The sequence below is a fragment of the Phyllostomus discolor genome, chromosome 3 (assembly GCF_004126475.2).
Source record: "Phyllostomus discolor isolate MPI-MPIP mPhyDis1 chromosome 3, mPhyDis1.pri.v3, whole genome shotgun sequence".
NCBI classification, from domain to species: Eukaryota; Metazoa; Chordata; class Mammalia; order Chiroptera; family Phyllostomidae; genus Phyllostomus; species Phyllostomus discolor.
In genome coordinates, this window is record NC_040905.2 from 36,138,053 (window position 1) to 36,147,960 (window position 9,908).

Sequence of the window (9,908 nt, forward strand, 5' to 3'; positions counted from 1 at the left end):
TTGAGTGACCAAGAAATAGCCAATCTATCAGATGCACAGTTCAAAACACTGGTGATCAGGAAGCTCACAGAACTGGTGGATTTTGGATCCAAATTACATGAAAAAATGCAGATTACCATAAAAGGGATGCAGGAAGACACACGGAGAAGAGCCAATTGTGAAAGGAAGGAATCTGAATCTCAAAACAACACAGTGGACCAGAAGGAAGATAGAATCAACCAAGCAGGAGAGCATGATGAAATAAGAATTCAAAAAATCGAAGAAAAGCTTAAGACCATCGAGGACACCTTTAAACGTTCCAACATCCGAATTATAGGGGTACCAGAAGGGGAAGACCAACAAGTGGAAAAGTTATTTGAACAAATAATACAGGAGAACTTCCCCAAACTGGCAAAGGGAACAGTCTTCCAAGAAATCCAAGGAGCGCAGAGAGCCCCAAAGAAGTTGGACCCAAGAAGAAACACACCAAGGCACATCATAATTACATTAGCCAAGGTAAAAACGAAGGAGAGAATCCTAGAAGCAGCAAGAGATAAGGGGACAGTAACCTACAAAGGAGTTCCCATCAGACTGTCAGCTGATTTCTCAAAAGAGACCTTACAGGCAAGAAGGGGCTGGAAAGAAGTATTCCAAGTCATGAAAGACAAGGACCTACATCCCAGATTGCTCTATCCAGCAAAGCTCTCATTTAGAATGGAAGAGAAGATAAAGTGCTTTTCAGATAAGGTCAAATTAAAGGAGTTCATCATCACCAAGCCCTTACTTTATGAAATGCTAAAGGGACTTATCTAAGAAAAGAAGATAAAGAAAAGACATGTATAGTAAAAGGACAGCAAACTCACAATTATTAACAACCACACCTAAAGCAAAACCAAAAGAAACTAAGTAAACAACTAGAATAGGAACAGAACCACAGAAATAGAGGGCACAAGGGGGGGCTAGCAGTAGGGATGGGAGGAGGAGAGAGGGGGAAAAGGTATAGAGAATAAGTAGCATAGAATGTAGGTTGAAAATAGATCGGGGGAGGGCAAGAATAGTACGGGAAATGTAGAAGCTAAAGAACTTATAAGTATTACATATGGACATGGACTAGAGGGGGGGAAGGTGGGTGGGAGAGGGGGCACAGGGGGGAGGGGAGTGAAGGGGGAAATGGGACAACTGTAATAGCATAATCAATAAAATATATTTAAAAAAAAAAGAAGTACAAATTGCCAGTTATAAAAGCAGTCACAGGGATGTAAAGTACCTCATAGGGAATACAGTCAATAACATTATAATAACTATGTATAGTGTCAGATGGGTACTAGAATTTTCAGGGTGGTCACTTTGTAAGTTACATAAATGTCTAATCACTATGGCATGCACCTGAAACTAATTAATATTGTATTTTGACTGTAATTGAATCTTTTAAGTATTTTTAAAAAGAGACTTAAAACATAAAACACTCAATCACAATATACTCATCGAGCACCTACTATAAGAATTGTTTCAGAAAGGTACTGTGTCAGGGTACCAAGGTCACTCCTACATTTGGATAGTCACTAAAAGAACCCACAAAACTCAGCGTACAGTTGAACTTACAGCTACAGTTTCTTACAGCGATATAGTAAGGACACACGACCAGATCATATGGCGAAGTCTAGAGGCTTCCATGTATAGACTTCCTGGGGCTGTCTCCCTCTCAGGAGAGATCACATGGAGGACACATCCTCTGGCAACAGAAATGTAGCAGCGTGTACATGGTGAGTCACCCTGGTGCAGCGCCTTAGAGATTCAGCACCAGAGGATTTCACTGAGTGTTGGGCATGTAGGCGCTCTCTGCCTAAAACATTAAAAAAAAATTAAACTCCCAGTGGGAAGCAAGTGTTCAAGCATAAACCACTGTTTGCACAAAACTCTAGGCACAGTGAGCCACACTTATCAGTTACCTGTTGACTGAGAGCACTCTGAGAACAAAATTCAAAATTCGTAGATGTCAGCCAAGGGCCGACCTCGCTATCAGGACTTTCTAAGGGTAGCAGCCTCAAGCCGGCTGTGTTAATTCTTTTCTGCACAAAGACAACCTTCTTGCCCTCGAGATAATTAAATATAAAGAATTATGATTTACACAGAAAATATGCAATGCATACAGCAGGTATACCATGCTGGATAACACTAAAGCAGCATTTCCCAAATTGTCCTCTAGACAGACTTTATCAGAATCACCAGCGTGCTTGTCAACCTACTGGCTACGACTCAAAGCATCCTAAGAAGTAGAAGAATTGGGCAACAGTTGAAGCCACAGGTTCAGGTGAGATTACAGAAGACCTTGAATATCATAATGAAAAATTTGAACTTGATTGCATAGCCATGGGGAACCCCTGAAGGTTTTCTTTTTTCTTCAGCAAATAATAAGATCAAAACACATTGTATGTACATGAATTTAACCACCTTAGACAGAATATAAAGGGTAAAAGTAGTAGGCCAGGGGCCCTGGCTGGTGTAGCTCAGTGGATTGAGCGCGGGCTGCGAACCAAAGTGTCACAGGTTCGATTCCCAGTCAGGGTACATGCCTGGGTTGCAGGCCATGACCCCCAGCAACCGCACATTGATGATTCTCTCTCTCTCTCTTTCTCCCTCCCTACCCTCCAAAAATAAAAATAAATAAAATCTTTAAAAAAAAAAGTAGTAGGCCAGGAAACCACAACCTTGGAAGGAAAAGGATTACAACTAATGTCGAGGGACCGGACCGCTCACTAGGAGTTAAGAGTTAGATACCACTGTCCAAGGTGATTTACATGAATCCTCATGTCAACCTTCTGAAGTAGGTGCTATTGTCCCTTTTATCGAAAAGCTTGCCCAATGCCACACAAAGAATACCAATCTAGATAATGTGATTCCAAAACTCGTGCACTTGCTCACCTTCCAGCAGACCTGCATAACAGGAAGTCAGGGCAGTAGAAAAGAGAATGCGCAGTGGGCCAGTGACCGTGGCAAAGAAGAGGAAGTGACCGTGGGTAACTCCCACATGTAGCTTGTCTTTCCTTCCTTTGGGCACTTCATTCTAAGATGACAGGCATAAAATCGTATTCCAAAAATGGTAGAAGACCAAAAGGGAGAACTGAAACCCAGAAATTCTCAATTTTTTCTGAATAAGAGAGGTGAAGAATAAACAGGAGTTGCAGCTTTCTCTTGACCCAGGTGGAGTAAGAAACAAAGCAGCATGTTGCATCTTGATTTAAAGAAAGAAGTGGAGATCTTTAATATCTCATAAACTGATACTGTTAAAAATCTTCCTTTCTGTTTATTTCTCTCTGCCATAATACAACCTGAAAGTCACTTAATAACCAAGCTACTCTTGAGACTGTAAGTCTTAAGACATCTAAAATTAACACTCGAGAATCATCACAGATAACATCTATTGATCACTTGATTGCATAAAAAGTTTTGGAGAGGCTAGAGTAAAACATTAACCCCCCCGGGCTTTAGAGGACACAGTGCAGTAATTTGCTTAATCAATAAATATCTATCTTGGTATGTTGTAAAACCTAGAATTAAGCAACAAGACATGACAAGCCACTATTTACAGGGAATCAATCTGCTGCCTCAACTGGCATTAAGCAGGAGGCCAAAAGCCATTAAAACAAGTTGAAATTAATGTAGCAAAATAATTCAGTCCTAGGGTACTGATCTTATCATTTTGAAAATGACTCTAAAATCTTTACTAGCCATTAACATAACTTCTAAGTGAGCTGCCTGTATCTCTTCAACTCAAAATCCCTGTCAGCCAATTTAAGCACTCAGAAGTATGGCCAAGAAATGACAAGGGGGAACAGCTTGCACAAAGTCTTCAAAACCTTTGACACCACTCGGATGGCCTGTGGGATGTACCCTGCTATTGGGGAAAATTCCTTCCGATTCAGATACCCAGCTGAGTTACAGCTTGCTTGGGAATTCTTTTCCCCTAAGAGGTAATGTCAGTAAAGTTCTTTGCTCATTTATGGTTACAGCATGCAGACATGGGACAAAGGAATGAAAGGAGACATGACCTGACTTCCAGGAATCTCATGAGAAAAATGGGACTCAGATAAAAACAATACAAATATGAATATGCATACGTAAATATTTATGAATGGTGGTAAAACCATGAGTTGTGGAAGTCGGATGGCTGAGGTTTGAACCCTGGATCACTAGTCACCATCTGCAGCAAGTTTTATAACCCTCCCTAAGCCTCAGTTTCCACTTCTGAAAACTGAGTAAATAATAATTCCCACCTCACCCTGGCAGGGTGGCTCAGCTGGTTGGAGCATTGTCCAGTACCACTGAAAGGTTGTGGGTTCAATTCCCAGTCAGGGCACATACCTAGGTTACAGGTTCAGTCCCTGGTTGGGATGCATTCAGGAGGCAACTGATCAATGTTTCTTTCTTTCTCTTTCTCTCTCTCTCCTCCCCGCTCCTCTCTCTCTAAAATAAATATAAAACATATTTCCAGGTGATGATTAGAAATAATAACAATAATACCACCTTTTAGGTTGTTGTGAAGAGTTAGTAACATAATGAACATAGAATGCTTAGCACATAAAAGTTTGACAAACGTGAGCTGCTATTTTTATCCTAAAATTATTTTGTTTTCACTACTACTACTGTTCCCCCCACCACCATGGCTCCTGTCTTCTATATGCTGCCCATACCTTAAAGATAAGGAGGCTCCCAGGCTGCATGAAAGGGTCCAGTGCAGATGGAATAATTCCTCTCAGGCAGGGAACTTAAGAGGATCATGGTTCGGGTGGACGAGATGGCTGCAGAAGGCAGGAAGCACAGCCCAGATAAAGCAGATAAGTCCGTTGGTTTGCTCTAAACGGCTTCTTGACTGACGGAGAAGGGCACATGTTCACAGGTCATGAGATTTACAGAGCTAGAAAGTGCCTTAGAAATCCCTAAGTTACAAATGAAAAAAAGCCACAAAAATGGCATTTGTGGCATGTTGGATAGCCACAAAAAAAAATCATATGCTTTCCACTAGTGCTATTTGAAATACTTAAATAAATTCAGTATGAAGGGGGGAAATAGATGGATGCAACAGTATCTTTGAAAAAATATATATATTTGATCTTGAAAGATACATACTCCCTCCTTCGATCATGTGGCAACAATGTGAGCACAGAATCTGCTTGCTCACCACTATCTTCTCATTCCTCAGTAACAGGGCAACAGAGCCCCATGCAGTTACTCTCAGTGTCAAACTCATCTGCTGCTTTATTTTCAAATGTCATAGGACACCATCACCCTGACTCTGATTCACCCCATACTGGGCCAGGACAAAGGGACTGTAAGACTCAAGTGACTGTGCTTAGACACACAGCTTGTTGGCAAAGGAAAGAAACAGGAGTTCTGCTGAAAGAGAGGAAACTCAGAGGAGGAAACAGAAATGACAGCAAGGGCTCAGAATAACGGGCTGTGGAAAAGCAAATGATGTGGGCAGCTAATTAGCTTTGAGCGAGGAAGGGACTGAGCAAGAGGACTTTTTAAGAACAGCATTCTTGCTGCTGTACACACCGCACAGTAATTTAACAATGTTAGATTCCTTATCTCCACAGAACCCAGAATGAAAAAACAAATCAACAAAATATATTTCAAGGGAAAATCCAGTTGTAATTTTTTTTTCACTTTAGGACGTTTTCTATTTACAATCCGTGCTTAACTCGTCTTAGGAATGAAGTTAAAATGATTGTTTTTTTCTCAGTTGGTTATAACAAACTTGAAGGCCAAGCAGCTGAAAGAAAAGTCTGTTTTCTATTTTTTTTTTTAAGACAGAAGGTTACAGCCTAAGCACGCAGGAGCTTGGACTTTTTGGGGTGCTCCCCACATCTAAAGCCGAGTGTTAGTCCTGCTTCCCGTAGAGACGTGCTCTCGCTCTGGCATTTCAGGGAACTCAAATTTCCAGTCCAGGGAACTGCGGGCAGGGCCCTTTCGCAAGAGCGTCCTCATGTTTTGAACCTTTCTTTCCTTCCCAGCACAAATGTGTACATATTGACCGAGTACAGATCTGTGCTCCTGGTAGATCCTCAGCAAATGTTTGAAGAGGACCCTGGCCTTCAAGACTCAGCCACCTCCCTGAGCTTTCATAGCCTTTTCTCAAAGGGGACAGAATAAAAAAAAAAAAAAAACATTAAGACTGGAATTTTTTCAGCTTCGCCACTGCCCCAGCTTAGTTATCAAAGGCTTTGCCGATGGGAATACTCGTAAAGGGCAACATGAACACACCCATGTTTGAGTTGCCATCTGAAACCGAAGTCAAATACACTTGTAACATTCCACGTGCTGGCCAATGAACTGCAGTGTTTTCTCAGAAGAAAAAAAAGGGTTTCTTTGCTCTTGGAGACGTGGGGAACAGGCAGGGGTTTGGGGGCTCCAGACTTTCTGTACAGGAAGGGGTCGTAGCAGGAAGCTACCGAAAGGAGGAACCGAGGGGGGACTTTGCTCGAAGCTGTGTCTGCGAGCACCCTGCTATCACGTGCATTGCAGGTTTATCGGACAGCTTCTCGGGTTTTGTCACTGATCGAGCTGACGGTTAAAGCCCCGCATCCAAGCCAGCCCCTCGCCTCCCACTGGAGAGTGAATGAAGAGGTGAAAGGCCAGAGTGGGGAAAATCTCGGAAAATGATGAATCTCGACCGTTGGCGTGTCTACTCTGTATCTGAGTCTCTGACATCTCTCAAGCTGCTCAGGTCCCGGGGGAGCCCCCAGACCCAGGCCACTGCGGGGTGTAGAGCCCTTACTGGGGCAACACGAGTGGGTCGCTCCACACCCACCCTCAGCTCGTTCTACTGTGCTCCTGTCTTGTGTTGGGCTTGACAAAAAATGAATTTTCTAAAGAGATATACTATAAAGGGCACAAAACTCCGAAGTTAGACAAGAACATACTGCCAAATACAACATCCCTCCCCTACTTTTATCTCTTAGCTCCTTAACAACTGTTAGTTTCTTGAATATACTTCCAAAGCTGTTCTATACAAACACAAGTATATATGTATTTTTATAGAAAATGTACATGGCTTACACAGAAGAGCAGTTTTCACTTTTTTTTTTTTTTTTTTTTTTTTACTGTGATCCACAAAAAGAAAGGCACTTTCTCGTCCGCTCAGTGGATGGCGCTCTCTGCGCCCGGTACCGGAGCACCTCCGTCCGTGCTTCAGCTTCACGGTCTGCGTGCAGCAGGGCGCCCGTGCTCCTCGGTGCCGCTCTGATCCAGGCGTTCTGTTCCGGCGATTCCTTCTCCTTCAGTTTTCCATACAAACTTTAGAATCAGCCTCTCTGAGCACATAAAGGGCCCTTTCTTGCTTTGTAATTTGTTACCAACTGTTGTTTTCTAAATATTCTGCAGTTTCAGTTTCAGTAATTATTTAAAGAGTATAATTTCCACGAGGAAAGGCTTTTTTTTTCCTGCCTTTATTTTTAATTTCTGATTTTACTGCAGTCATCAGAACATACTGTCTATTTTTACTGGGGAGAATATATTACAGTTCTCTCTGTGGTTTAATGTGTAGTTAATTTGTGTGACTGCTCCACTGTTGTTTCAAAGGAAAGCATGAAGTTTTCAGAGTGGAAAGCTGATGTGTGTCTGTTAGAGCTATCTTACTGAAGGTCATTCAGACAGTCCATATCCTTATCTGCTTTTTTTAACTTTGTCAGTAGTTAAGAGATAAGAGTTAAAGTTTTCTATTATTAAAGTATTTCCGTCTGTCCCTGCAACTCTAGCACCGTGTTTTTCCTGAGGCGCCCTGCCTCACCGGGGGACAGACCAAATGTGCTCTTGCTGCATGAACCTTTTCTTAAACTCAGCTCGGCTTTCTCCACTTTTCTGTGGGATCAGATAGGGTCCAGGGACCCCCTCCACACACACTCTCACGTGCGCACACACAGGTGGAGAACACCCTGGAGATTCCAAAGAAAGGATCATTGGCTTTGCCCCTCAGAGTGTCATCTACTGAAGAAAATGGTTTCCTGCCAGCTTTCTGTGAGATCTGTGTCCTCGACCGCCCCCTCTGGGACTCTTTTTGCACCCGCACTTGGTCCTCGTTGCATTGGCACCCCTTCCCAGATATTATCTTTTGAGGGCTAGTCTTCAAGTTTCATGAGAAGTGACATTCATATTGCTGTTCATTTTCTTATGGAAAATTCTGAGGAAAACAAGTGAAAACATTGATTTAATCTGTCCTTTTAAAAGGAAGCCCCAATATTTGCAAAAGGTAAAATAAAGTTTAAAGTAAACTCAAAAGTGGCCTTAATGGGGGGAAATGTCCTGGCAGGGAGATGCACATCCTGAGAACTGAATGTGGAGGGGGAGATAACAACGACACTACCCGACCTTAGTGGGGACCAGAAGACCAACGTGCAGGCTGTGCATATTCCAGTCCCTCCCCATGAAATGTAACCACCCCCCGCTTTGCCTTCTCTCTCCCTTCAGAGCCCTTGGTACTCAAACTGTGGCCCACGGACCTGAAGCATCAGCACCACATGGAGTTGGTTCGAGATGAAGATTCTCAGGCCCCCCTCCCAGACCCCAGAACCAAAACAGGAATCTTCATTTCAACAAGATCCCCATGTAACTCATACACATACTGGCAAGCACCAGTGTACAGTAGTTCCTCACTTAGCATTGTCAATAGGTTCTTGGAAACAGCAGCCTTAGCTAAGTAACATATCAAACCTGATTTTACCACAGGCTAGTTAATATAAGCAGCAATGAAGGCCCTACAGCATGTTTCTGGTCACAAAAATATCACCAAACTTCTAAATAAAGACCCCAAACACTTCTAATGTTAAGATAACATTAAGATAAAGGTAAGCTATATGTACATTTAAGGAAATATATAACAACAACCAAGAGAATTTGTTTCCAACCTGCTTATTCCAGTTCTGGGTCGAGGGTGGCTGGAGCCTATCCCAGCAGCTCAGAAGGGCACAAGGTGGGCACCCACTCTGGACAGGACCCCTCCCACTGCAGGGCACACTCACACCCACCCACACTCACTCGCACCGGGACTATGCATGCCAATTCATTTCATGTATGCATCTTTGCATACATGATGTGGCAGGAAACCGGAGTACCCGGAGAAAATCCAGGCAGATGTGGAAAGAACGTGAAAACACCACAATGACAGTGACCTCAGCTGAGAATAATTTGTTTTTCCTCATCAACGTTATAACAAAACATTAGAAGATCTGCTGTAGATCTCAACTCAGGCATCACTTCCCCTTGCTAACCCAGTCACCTCAGGCTTCTTCATTAAACACTCATAAAACATCCCTTTTCTTTTGAGCTCTCACTCTGTAATTGTGCATCAGGACGATTTTTCCTATTCACCTCTATGTCCCCAACTGCACTAGTCAATAAATATTTGCTGGATGAGTAAATGAACATGCACAATATTGTATTTGTGTCTCGCAGTGTTTTTAGTGCCAGTTGGATGGCCCCTGCCCATTTTCCTACTAGCAGCCTCCCTGCATCGAGCTCATCCACCCTGCAGCAGCCTGGAACTCCTCAAGCTCTGACTGGCCCAACTGAACCCCCAGGCGTGGCTTTGGAGACGGCCCTGCCAAAAGAAGTGAGGAATTCAAGGAATCAATGGCATCACTGAAAATTCCAAGAAATCACATTACACGGAGCACAGTTCCCCAACATCTCACATACTTGTAAATGGTACAGAGAGATCCTGTTACTTGGGTATTATTTTGGAGAATCTCATCATGATATCTGAGGGGAGAAAGAATCCAGTCCCCACCCATAGGAGCAGACACAGCCCCACCAGCCCCGCCCACAGAGGGTGTGTGCAGCAGTGAGGTCCCAGTGGACAGGATGGGGGAGATGCTGAGACAGACTTCCCTGCAGCAGGGCTCACAGGGAGCTCCAGCAGTGAAAGTTTTCTC